The sequence below is a fragment of the Augochlora pura genome, chromosome 3, assembly GCF_028453695.1.
Source record: "Augochlora pura isolate Apur16 chromosome 3, APUR_v2.2.1, whole genome shotgun sequence".
Taxonomy (NCBI): Eukaryota; Metazoa; Arthropoda; class Insecta; order Hymenoptera; family Halictidae; genus Augochlora; species Augochlora pura.
The window spans coordinates 28,346,535-28,359,750 of NC_135774.1; the positions used below are offsets into that span (position 1 = coordinate 28,346,535).

General features: G+C 38.6%; 1 protein-coding gene across 1 annotated transcript in view; it reads left to right on the forward strand.

Moving 5' to 3' along the window:
* Positions 1-13,216, forward strand: part of Sifr (SIFamide receptor) — a 64,363-nt gene that overhangs the window by 26,573 nt on the left and 24,574 nt on the right. The window lies entirely within an intron of this gene.

The window sequence follows — 13,216 nt, forward strand, 5'->3', positions numbered from 1 at the left end:
TTCCTTCCGTCGAACGAGCGACGCAAATTGCGGCTCGCCGGAATCTAAATAAAAGCAACTCCGATACGGATCGCCCGCGTTTCCCGTCTTTTCCCTCTTCCGGGCGACTGCTCCCATTCGTCTCGGTTGTTTTCGCTTTAATACTAGGCATTTCGCCGGAATAAACGACGCCCGCACCCGTCATCTTTTTAACGATTTTCAATGCGCGCGAGCGCGAACTCGCGCTTCGACATAAGCGGAAATTCGGTTTTTTCACGGTTCCGTCGAAAACGCGGATTTAATTTTCGTCGAGGCACGGAAAGAAGGCGGCGCGTTGAATTCGCGGTTAAGAAAGGGTTCATCGAGGCACGTGGTCAATTTTTATGTTTATTTCAGCGGCGAGTTTCTTGATAAGCAACGAGCGCGTGTCGGCATTAAAATCGCACGGACCGCTGAACGTTTCGCCTGAATCGCAAGAGAGAAGCAATTGTTAATTTTCCGCGATCTCTTTCTTTTTCCTGCGCGCGCAAGAGGCGAAAGAAAACTATGAATTTCTCGCAAATAATATGCTCGAACTGGCGGCAAATTAATTCTCCTTCTTCAGGTGGAAGCTCTCGTGCTGAAATTTTTACACAAGCCGAATGTCATTATTTATGTAGAGTGAAATATCTCTCTTGAATTCGAAATCATTGGAAAATGTGTGGGTCAAGGACAATGGTGTTGAACAGGGATCTCTTCTGCCCCAAGGTCATGTCTCCGGAGATGTCAAGGCCGGCCGGCTGTATTTCTAAATATTTCTCTATCTTCGCCGTCCGCGCATTACAACGGCGATGCCGCGTCTAGGAATTAAATTTAGATCGACTGCCGTGAAAAAATAACGCGAGTGTGTTCGTCGAGAACTAATTGTGATGTATAAGTGATGCCGCAATTTTTAAAACAGTGATTTTTCTTTCGGTGATTAATTAAAACTTCCTTTTTATTTAGTTCTATTTTCTTCGATGTTTTTGAAGAAAATATTCGCTTTTTAATTATCGCAGTAATTAAACAGAGTGATTTTTATTTAATTTATGTGAAATGAGACTTCGAGTTTATAGGTTAACTAAAAATATCGTTTCGAAATTTATATTTTAAAATAGAGTTAACAAAATTTAAAATAGAAAATTATGTGGCATTAAATATAAATCGAAGTTATATGTGTATAAACGTAATTAAAAATAGTATGATATTTTTAAATTGAAAATAAATAAGTTAAGTGTTAATAGGACTGATTTTAAATATTAAATATATTTTTTAATATGTGCGTGCAAGTAACTAAAAATAGGTAAAAACAGCTGTCATTTTATAATCGAAATTAAACAATTCAAAAGCTGATAAAACAGATTTTAAGCATTAAATAATATTTTAAAAATACACAGAAGCGAAATTAAAAATGTGTAACCAGCAGTCGCTTTCAAATAAAAATTAAACAATTTGAACGGCGATAGAAACTGATTTGGTGTTCGACGACGTGTTACAAGTGCGGCACGTTTCTGTGAACCGGGTCAAAGTCGTCGTCGAATTAAAGGAAGCAATACAATTAAAAAAGAAAAAAAAACCGGAGATCTCACTTTTGGGTCAGATTGACATCTGGGTCATTTTCATATTCCGCCTAGGTGGCCGTGAATCACGCTCTATATGCATGAGATTCAACGCTCCGCGAACGTCGTTCTGTCTAATGAACGGATCCATTCGATCGAAGGGCCGTTTAATAAACGATTTATTCAACCGGTCCGTGGAATTCGGAAAAAATTCCGCGGCGGCGCGCGGAACAAATGAAGAGAAAAAACACACACAGAGAGAGAACCGCGACCGCGAGACTCCAGACTCTCCTTCCGTGCCCGCCAATTGTCAACGTAGTCGCATGACTAACGACGTCATTAACACGCACTCGCACTCGTTTATGTTTTCCGTAAAGAACTCAAGTGGCCCCAGACCCGTCTAGAGCCCACGAGCTCTCATTCCGCATGCAAAATATCGTCGCCGACGCCGCCGACGCCGCCGTCGCCGCCGTTGCCGCATTTCCATCTTGCGAAACGTTAGAATTTCTCTCTCGGTCTTAGCTGTCCTCATGAATACCCTCGTTTGGAAAATTCGGATAATTAATATCTGCGGCGGGAACGACCGTGGAATAAATTATGGGCAAAATGGAAATCTTAATTTTTGGGTTAAATGGATTCCTTTTTTACGAAAGCAGTAATTTGATTTATTAATTAATAAGATATTTACGAAAAGGTCTTGGTTATTCTAATAATATTTTTAATATTTAGGTAATCGAAATTTTGTTAATAATTTTGAGTGTAACTTTGTTAATTATTTTTAATGTAATTTTGTAACATCATTTTTATTTTATGAAGGGATTTGATTTTATACATGGTACTTAGAAAATATGGTAGTTTATAGAAAGTAGGTCAAAGGGTTAACCTTGAATCTGGCTTAATAAATATTGTCCTAAAAATTACAGATTTAATGTTAATTTAATGATTCACTTTTATATACTTGTTTCTCTATATATTTAATTTTTCCAAAATTAAATATTATAATAATTCTATAATAGTTAACTAGCTGTGTAATCTCTTTTTAGTATTACAACTATCAAGATCTATGAAAATTTATACTTGCATGCACATTATTACTTAAAAATACGAATACCAGAAGAGCAGAATTTTATTTCCAATTAAAAACGTACGATTAAACAGCGACGAGTAAAATGAATGTTTAGCAGATTCCGTTTGGCATTTTCGTCATATAAATCTAACACGGTATTACATGGCAAAGGGTTAATTGAATGACACGTGTCTCTTTCGCCAAAGTGCGGCCACGTTATTGCCAAATAAAATGACGAAATATCACTCGCATTTAATTTGCATTCCTAGCTTATTAAAAAATAGAATTATTCGTTCGCGATGACATTTTCCCTTCAAGTTTATTAAAATGTATTTTTTCAAAATGCGACATTATAAATCATCATTTATCAATGTAAAATGTTTTTTAAAATTCGACGTTATGGATGAGACGTAATTTATTAATATAAAATGTAGTTCGTTAAAGTTTGACGTTATGAATGGAGCATAATTTATTAATATGAAATAAACACTTTTGAAAATGTGACATTATAAGTCAAATATTATTTTATTAATATAGTATATATTTCTTTAGAATGCGACGCGTTATAAGTCAAGAATAATTTATTCATATAAAATTTATTTCTTTAGAAAGCGACGTTATAAGTCAAGCATAATTCATCAATAGAAAATATATTTGTTTAGACTGTGATATAAGTCAAGCATAATTCATCAATATAGAATTCCAATATAAAGTTAAATTATAAAATCCCAATATTAAATTCCAACACAAAATTTCCAATATAAAATTCCAATATAAAATTGCAATAAAAAAATTGTAATATAAAAAGTTACAAATCACTACAAATCTCGACGAAGTTATGTCAAATCATACGAATCGTATCAATTCAAAGTATAAATGCAGAATGAATTCTCTTACTGGATAGAATCAATTATGCAACTATTTGCGAGTGGCGTCGGTTAAGTATAGTTGAGAACTGTCACCTGTATAGCACCGAAAAAGGGGTGGTCGGAAGGGCGGCGTTGGCGGCGTTAGTTCCCTTGAGAAGCGAATCCAAGCATAATTAAAGCCCGAAGAAGCACGTCGGTTAATTGCTTTGAAACTGGTTGCGAGCGACAGGACCCGGCAGGTTTTACGTCGGCCGATCCACCCTCTGCCCCTTTGTTCCCCTAATTACCGAAACAGGATTCTAGATCGCCGCGGCATTGTCTGACACTATACCGCCCGCCTACTATAGGTCCCACGCCGACGACGACGCCGCAACGTTCCGCTATTGTTTTTCCGGAGGATGGATTATCGTCGTCGTTTGATCGACGACGGCGCACCGTTCGCCGTTTATCCGACTCGCGACGACGAACGGAAGAGTTAACCCTTTCGCTACGAAGCGCATTACCGAGTAGTTGCACACTGAGATACGGAATGTATTGTTCTCTTTTACAATATTTATTATATTTAGTAATATCATTTTGCTTTCGAAAATATAAAAGTTTGTAATCAAGAGAACGGGGCTGGGAAGTTTAGCCGTGGTTTAACCCTTTCGGTACGACTGCCGGATACATGTCCACGTGTTGACCGGTATAAATAACAGAATTTCATATAAATATCTGTTAACCCTTTCGCTACGGAACGCATTACCGAGTAGTTGCACACTGAGATGCGGAATGTATCGTTCTCTAAATTTTACGATGATATTTATTATATTTAGTAACAATTGTAATAATCTTCCGCGAAGATTGAAGTAGTTCGAGGTGCCGTCAATTTTTCTGCTACCATTTTTCCGTGAAACACAGAAGAGAAGTCTTGGCCGCGCTGAGTGATTACTAGCAGCCGGAAAGAGGTTCCCCTCCCCCTCCTCCCTACCCTCCTAGATTGACTTTTCCCCGGGGAATCCCGAGTGGTGTTTAATTAATTCCTCTTACCTTTCGTCGCGCTCCTTTTCTTTCTTTTTCTTCTTTTCTTTTTAATTAAAACCGCCCGTCGAACTTGCACTCGATTCGGCTGATACGGGGACAGAGTGCCGCTGCGAGAGCTTTTATGGAAGTCTGTTTCTGTGCGATGCTGATGTTGTAGTTTCTTTCTATTTTACTATTTTTTAATTATTCGTTTGTTATTCGTGTTATATTATTCATTTTATATCGTTCATATTCAGTTATTATATTATTGTATTTATATCGCGCTGTTCATAGTATATTATTCAAGTTTTATTCTTGACATTATATTATTATATTAATTTGTTTATATTATGCTATTCATATTATATTATTTATATTTCATTGTTCACAGTATAATAATATAATATGGAGGATAAAATGTGGATAATATGCTGTGGAAAATAAAATCTGAATAATACAGTATAGGTAATAAAATGTGAATTTTATTTATATCATGCTATTCATATTATATTATTTATGTTTATCTCGCCACAACAATACCACTCAAAAATCTTCAAAATCCCTATAATTAAAATCGCCCACAATTTTCCAACCAAATTCATTCCACCCCTTTAATTTAATAAAACAAAAACCCTACCCAACCGCAGCTTATTAATTTCCGCAACAATCTCCGACCACCGATAACAACCCTTCCCAAATCTTCCTTATCGCGGCGAACGATGAACCGGCCAAGCAAATTTTTGCATCGTAAACAGAAATTGTTCGGTCGGTTTCGCCGCAAGGGACGAACAGATTAAACTGCAAAATTTGATCGGCCGGGGAACGCGAGGCATTTCTCTCCGAACAGGCTCCCCCGGCCCCCTTGCGCCGAGCACGTTTCATCCTGTAATTATGCACCGATCGCTAGTCAAAGGAACGGAGATGGTCGGCGGTGTCTGCAACGTAATCGCGCGCGCGCTCGAGCACGCGGTTTACTCTCGTTCCGCGTTTCGGCATAACATCGTGCCGCGTCGGAACGCCGTTCTAACGTAATTACGCGAGTTCCCGAGAGTTTGCGTGATTTTCTGAAATCGGCGGGTCAAGGGGAGGGGAGAGGGGAAGTTTGGCCGAGGTTTAACCCTTTTGAGCGCCGGATAGATCCGGCGACCACGTGATGACCGGTATAAATAACAGAATTTTAAATACATAAGTATTTTTTAATATTAATGCTACGAGCAACAAGGTCTCTTAACCCTTTCGCTACGGAACGCATTACTGAGTAGTGGACGTTGAGTAGAAATCGTTTTATAATGATATTAATTGTATGTAGTAATATCATTTTGCTTTCTAAGATATAAAAGTTCATAATCATAATTTATTTTTTTTAAATATTATGGTCAACTGTTTGTTGATTAACAAAATATATCTTATGTAAAGTATGAAATAAAAGTATATATTATATACATATATAATATATGTATACGCTCTTCGTATATAAATCGTCACTCTTCGAGGACATATATGTATAAGCCCATCGGAGCGAAAGGGTTAAAAATACATCGTCTCATCAAGCACAATCCTTATTTAACGCTTAGTATACTACCTAGTAAATCTTAAGTAGTATAATTAACCATATCCGAATTTTGTTGCGCCTCGTACAGCAAGAGCTTCACATCGAACAAATCGCTCGAAAGGGTTAAAATCACTCTTAGGCCTCACTTCCGGCGACCGGTCACTCACCGGTTCGAGGAGCAACCGCTGGAAGTCAACCCCCACTTTAACACTTTGTTCGTAGCGTTCGAGAAATGTTTTGGGAAGCGTCTTCCCCTCGGCGAGAGAGATCAGACGTCGTCGCGGTCGGGAAGCTTTTATGAAGCGGCCGAAAAGCTTCCCAAAGAGTCGAGGAGAGTGCGAGAGGCTGTCTCACGGCACTGTCTCCGATCCGACTCCGGGCACCCCTTGTTTCGGTAAATGGTCCGAACGGATCCTCTCCGCGGAGTCGTTTATGTCTGGCTGCTCTTCTTTTGGGGGAAATCAACGAGGGGAGGAGGGGAACAATCGCGGATTTGTTGACGGTCTTTCGCTTGTTTCACTGCCTTTTCACGGCGGCTCTTGACTGGCGAATAGGAAACCCTTTGCTGAGCGATTTGCTTTACGGATGTGTTGATTGGCCGTTGTTTGTAGGCCTTTGCTTAAAGAGATCTATATAATGTAAACCTTTACTAAACAATTTTTATATAATTTAAGCTTTTACTTAGAAATTTCTATATAATATTTAATTATTAATATAAGTCTTAAATTGTTTATAGACGTTAGACTGACAATCTTTTAGAGAATGTGTATATAAAAATTTATCTGAATCGCGATTTAATTAAACAATAAAAAATGATTTTAAATCGCGTTCTTCAATTTTCTTATCTCTTTCTAACATCTCGAAAAGGTTCGACTCATTTCATTCAATTTTAAAAATGTTTCTACAATTGATAAGTTATAATTAAAAATAAGAAATTATTGCACTGTATTATTATACAATTTTGGCAATAATTTTTAAATACTTTTATTAGCAATTTTTACAATTAATTTTTATATATTCAAGAAAACATTCCCTATAATAAATTTACACTTTTCAGTCTCAATTTCAACAATTAAAAAATCTATACAAATACCCTGAACAAATGACAAAGCCCAGAACTCGACCAAAAAATCCGCAATCGTTTAATACTGTTCGCAATCCGTGTCAAGGTAGCATTTTCGAAATTTCGATTCCATATCCCTTTACACGACGCTTCCTGAACAAAAGCAGCGGCGATACAAAAGACGCCATAGACATTTCCCTATCGTTATTAATCCGACAGATAAGAAGTTTAACGAAGCTCCGGGAAGTTTCTATTTAATTTGGAACTTAATACGGCGAGGAACTTTCTCCCCCTCTCTCTCTCTCTCTGTCGTTCTAATTAAAAAGTGAGTCTTCTATGAAGACCGCGTTAACTAAATCATTTCGTTATTAATCTATGTGTTTTTCGAAATATCGCTGTCTACTCGTCGACGACGGCTCTTTGATTCGGCGTGACGCGGAATAATAGTCCGGGGATGAACAAATATTGAATTAGAAACGTTCTGGGGCTACGAGAGCGCGGTACACGGCTCCTTCGCTGTACGCGCCAAGACGACATTAAACGTCTAGACAGGCTTGTTTACGTTCGCATTACGCTTCTTCCTTATTAAAGCGATCCCCCCCCCCCCCCCTCTCTTCCTCTTTATATCTGCCTCTCTCTGTCTCTCTCTAAGTCTCTCTCTCTCTTAGCCTCGCTCTCTCTCCCTCACTCTCTCTCTCTCTTAGTCTCTCCCTCTCTCTCTCTTTCTCTCTCCTAGTCTTTCTCTCTGTCTCTCTCTCATCATCGCGCTCTCTATCAAACCATCGCGTCTCCGCGCTCGCGAAACGGCGGACGATAACCAGACGCTCCTCCGAGCGGAGGAAACCACCGCGACGGAAATTCTCTCTTTGGCTCGGCTGATGTACCACTTTGACAGCGATTTTAGATCAACGGCAGCGCGTCCGCCGCGATGAAACAAAATTCTGCACGTAATATCCGCCGGAATTACCTGTCGATCTTCCTCCATCGAACGAGATTTCTCATCCTTCGAAATTCTCTCTTACGGCGATCTTATTCCTTCGGGTAACTTGCGATTCTTCTTTCGTTATCTGTTATCGTGTTCCGTGATGTCGATTGATTATGACATCCAGTGCTATTAAGCACCGTCTATTCTAGAAAACTCTGTATTACTCATCGTCGAAAATGAAAATCATCCTTCCATAAATTCTAGTAAAAAGCAGAATTATTTTAGAACTCGGATTTTTGAACTAAATCACAGTTAAATTCAAGCCTTGTAAATGAACATTGAAATGTCTCGACATTGAACATTGAACATCGAAATGCCTCGACATTGAACATTGAAATGTCTCGACATTGAACATTGAAATGCCTCGACATTGAACATTGAACATCGAAATGCCTCGACATTGAACATTGAACATTGAAATGTCTCGACATTGAACATCGAAATGCCTCGACATTGAACATTGAAATGTCTCGACATTGAACATCGAAATGCCTCGACATTGAACATCGAAATGTCTCGGCATTGAACATTGGACATTGAAATGTCACGACATTGAACATTGAACATCGAAATGCCTCGACATTGAAATCTCGTCGATACGTCGAAATTCGTGGTCGATAGGTCACAGCGAGACTCGTCGTCGCGCGCGTGTGGCGTTCCTCCGAAAATCGCGGCGCGATTTGGAATCCATCCGCGAGCGAGCTATCCGGAGCGGCTGGCCGTCGCTGGCCCACGGCGGTACGCAGCTGTTCATGCGGGTAAATATTTGAAAAGCCTCGGCCATTAACGCGTCGCTGGTAACGAGAGGGTAGGCCACCGAGGCGCGGCGGCTAAACGGACGCGGAACGACGGAGAATCGAGAGCCCGCGCCGCGGCGCGCCGCGGTCCGATGATCGACTTTGAACGCGAGTAATTTGATTTGCCGTGTCGTTAGTCTAGAATCCGGGGATCGCTGCCAATTTCCATTTCAAAGCAAACGAGGGACGGAGCCGCGCGCGGCCGATCCGCGTCCTGGAAAACAAGGATCATTCGTCGGGTCGACGGTGTTCAAGGATAAATAGTCCCGAAGGATCGTTTCCCTTCCTATTGGTCCGGTTTTTCCTCCATTCCAGTTTATTCCACTTTCTCGATTTTGTTCTCGAAGCGGCGTTCCGCGCGGATTTCGGTCCGCCGATCGGAAATCGCGTGGGCGAGGATGCCAAACGCGTGTCGCTGGCCTAAATCGTGACGTTCGAATTAATCCTTTGACATGCGGAGACCGATACCCCGTTTAAGCAAATGTTCTGGATTGTTTAAGCCGAATTGCTGCTGGAAGTCTAAATAACAGACATGGATAAGGAATTGCAATTGAGTTATTTAGGGTAGTAATATTTGTTTCGAGGTTATAAATTTAATTGGTTAATATTAGTTATCATTTAATTGATTATTGTTTGTCATTTACTCGGGAGGAATAATTAAATTAATATGAGCGATATTTATTACGTAATAAATGGAGGAAAAAGGGGGGAAATTACTTGGATTTTTCATCTAATTTTGAGTTAACATAGTATTTTAAATAAAGAAACATAAAATGTTAATATATGAAAATAATGTATGAAATATTTACTATATAATATGTAACGAAGGAGACGTAATAATGATTTATTATACGATCTTAATAAAGAAATAATATTATAAAGAAATCGCAAGAATTTAACTATGTTTGAAAGTAAAAATTGTGAACTATAAAAATATTAAAAGAACGTAGCATCTACAAGACATCCACGTATCATTTCTAACCTATAAAAATTATTAACTATAATCGCAAATTCCGATACAAATATTTGTTGCTATAATCACTATCAAATTGCCAAAAAATTGTCAGTCCAAAAGTGCATATCATATCTCAAAAAATATTTTTAATATTGATATTTTTAATATTGACATTTTTAATATTTCGACATTGAATAATCTGATGAATGGGACAAAAACAGCGTCGAAACAATGGAACGACCATTATCAGTAATAATTGACCGCGCCAGAAGAAGCAACGTGTGTCATTAGTATCCTCGAGGAGGTCGCGGGGGTCGCGTTTTCGCGTCGATAAGTTTTTTTATCGGCGCGGTCGATCGAGTTTTAATTGTGTCAGTGTAACACGAAGGTATGTATGTATATATATATTCGATGGAGTCGCTTTTCACTGAGCACGGGTGCAATTTGTCGCGGCTTATTCAAGAAGCACGTTTCAGTAATTGTTCAGGAAGAGGAAGAAGAAGAAGAAGAAGAAGAAGAAGAAGAAGAGGGGGGACATCCTTATTAATCAAAGTCACCTTCACGGTCGGTTGTCGCTTATCTTGCGGATTTACCCGGGGATACCTTGTTCGAATAGGAACGCCCCGCCGGAGATCCGCGAGATTATTCGAAAATCCCGAATTGCATTTAAATAAGAGCCGTACCCCCCGGCCGATTGCCGACATAAATAACCGCGCAACAGGATTTTACCGGATCCCCCGTTCAATCCCGATCGGCAACTCGATAAACTCCGGAATTATTTCGATAATAGAAAAGCATTCGAAATTGTTAATTTGTCAGTTTTAAGTCCAATTATAAATATATATTTTTAAATATGAATTTTTCAATTATTTTATATTAGTCTAAATATTATTTTATTTTATATTAGTCTAAATATTATTTTAATATTTCAATCTGTTACTTCTAATTTGACCTTACATTTTTTACTCCCTAATTTGACCTCACATTTGTTACCCCCTAATTATTAAAATCATAGATCTGTTTCACCAAAAAATTGTTAAATACATTTATTTACTCCGGCAAACTATGTTACAAAAATAAAAGGAATTGAAGAATTTGGAGCTCAAGATTCCGACTCATAATTTCTACAAAATGTCAGTTATTGCTTGCTTTTTATTCCTCGCCGCGTTTAACGTTTTTCGCGCGAAGAAACGTACAATCTTATATTTCTCTCCATTATGGTATCACTTCGAGGATTCGCCGGCGATCCTCGAAACGTTCTCGAGTCGCGGCCACTTTCGGATTACAAATCGTCTCGATAAAGTGCAGCAAACAGATCCCCGGGAACGGTTGCTTTCATTAATCAGCGCCGTTTTTGCAGCATCCTCGCCGACCAACAAATAGTCTTCCAAGGGTTGCTCGGCGTTTTCGCGCGGATTCAAGGGGTTCGCCGGCGCGCGAATCACGGGAGTGGGGGTTGGAAACACGCCCGGCGGAAATTTCGCGCGGCCTAACGGAGCGTGAAATTCCAAGCGTGTCGCTCAGACGTATGGCGGTCTTGTGTCTGCGCAATTAAATAATAATTCGCGTTATTACGTAAACGAGGCGAAATGCGTTGCATCCGGTCTGCAACGTTCCTTAGTACTATGTCTGCCGTGTAATGAATGTATAAACTGTTTTTTTATAGAAATGATGATATATTTTGCGAATTAGGAATTTTGTGAATAAATAAGGATTAATATTTGTGAAACAATTATTACTAATTTTTTAGCATTCTTATATATCGGTCTTATGTTGCTGGAATTATTTTAGTGATAATTATTTTATTATTTTAGTAATGTTAGATTAAATGATGATATTAAATTTACTGTTTTAGTAATATTAAATTAAATGAACAGAGTTAATAATTAGCCATTAAATCGCCTATAATTTGATTTCATTGATTCCAGTTTCCACGATTTTCCTCTGTAAGAACGATCAAATCATTCTCACGTTCCAAATTAATATATAATAAATAATAGCAAAACGCGGTTAAAGTCTTGAGAAATCCAATTTGCAAACCAGCAAATTCGTGTTTAATTGCCACTGCATTTGAAAGATTTCACCCCGTAGCCAGCAGCCGCTGTTACAAATTAATGCCCCCCCCCCCCCCCTCTTTCCCTTCGGCCAGAGAAATTCAGGACACGGTAAATATATTTAAGGAGGAAGTTCAGAGGTCCAAGTCGCGCGACCCAATCAGAGCTTTTTGCACGTCCGTCGCCGTTCGAGGATTAAACGGTGAATATTTCATTAATTCCTGCCAGTCACCCGCAGACGCGGCCCGCGTGTTTCGAGGGGTGCGCGACGGGGCGACTTCTTGGAACGGATTTTTCGTACGACAATTTCTATCCGGGGCGGATATCTTTTAAGCTCGCTTATGTTGGCATTAAACAATATTTATTTTATCTGCTTTATTAATTTTATTGACCGCGAGAAGGATCTAAAAATCATATAACAATACCTCAATAGCAGATAGCATGTTATTGGTCGCCACGATAATTTATTTATATAATATTATTCTATCTAAAAATCGTATAACAATACCTCAATAGCAGATAACAAGTTATTGGTCGTCACGTTAATTTATTTATATAATACTATTATACCGGTTAGTAAAACCTTAAAACGTAATAAAACAGCGCTGAAGTTGATTAAGTCTTAAGTCGATCATTTCTCGTCTTCTCATGCCGGAGCGCAGGAAGTTCCGCAGTCTAGTAATTAACGCCGCGACACATTTGCATCGAGCGGTACTTTTTCTGCTCGTTGAAGGGACAATTAACGACGCGCCGAACAGAACAATCGCGCGCGGAACGCTGCGCAAGTGTCCGATACCTTTTAGAATTCGCGTTCGGAACGGCCCCGCTCCTAAACGCCACAAGATAATGAATCCGAGACACATAAATTCTGAAATCATGCGGCACGAAATAATGCGAGACGAGAATTTATAAATCATTCGAACAAAGAGCTCTCTTTCGCGATTGAATTTTCATCCCAGCCGCATAATCTCATTGGAAGATGGATAAATGTTGTTTTATAAATGACGTGGCGCTGTTGCAAATTTTTAACAGACTCGCAATAGAAAAATACTATTAAAACTGTTCGTTCTTTAAATAAATCTTCTACAAATCTCACATAAATATTCTTTTAATATTTCTGAATAAATATTAATATTTTAATAATTAAACCTAAACACGACTAGCATTACCAGCAATTATTAACCCATCAACAGCACCATCAAAAATTACCATTTTAATATTCGTCAATTAACTCAATCTTGCAACAATAAAAATTCTATATAGAAGTAAAATAAAAAAAAACCAGTTAGAATTCATAAATCAGGACAAATTTATTTT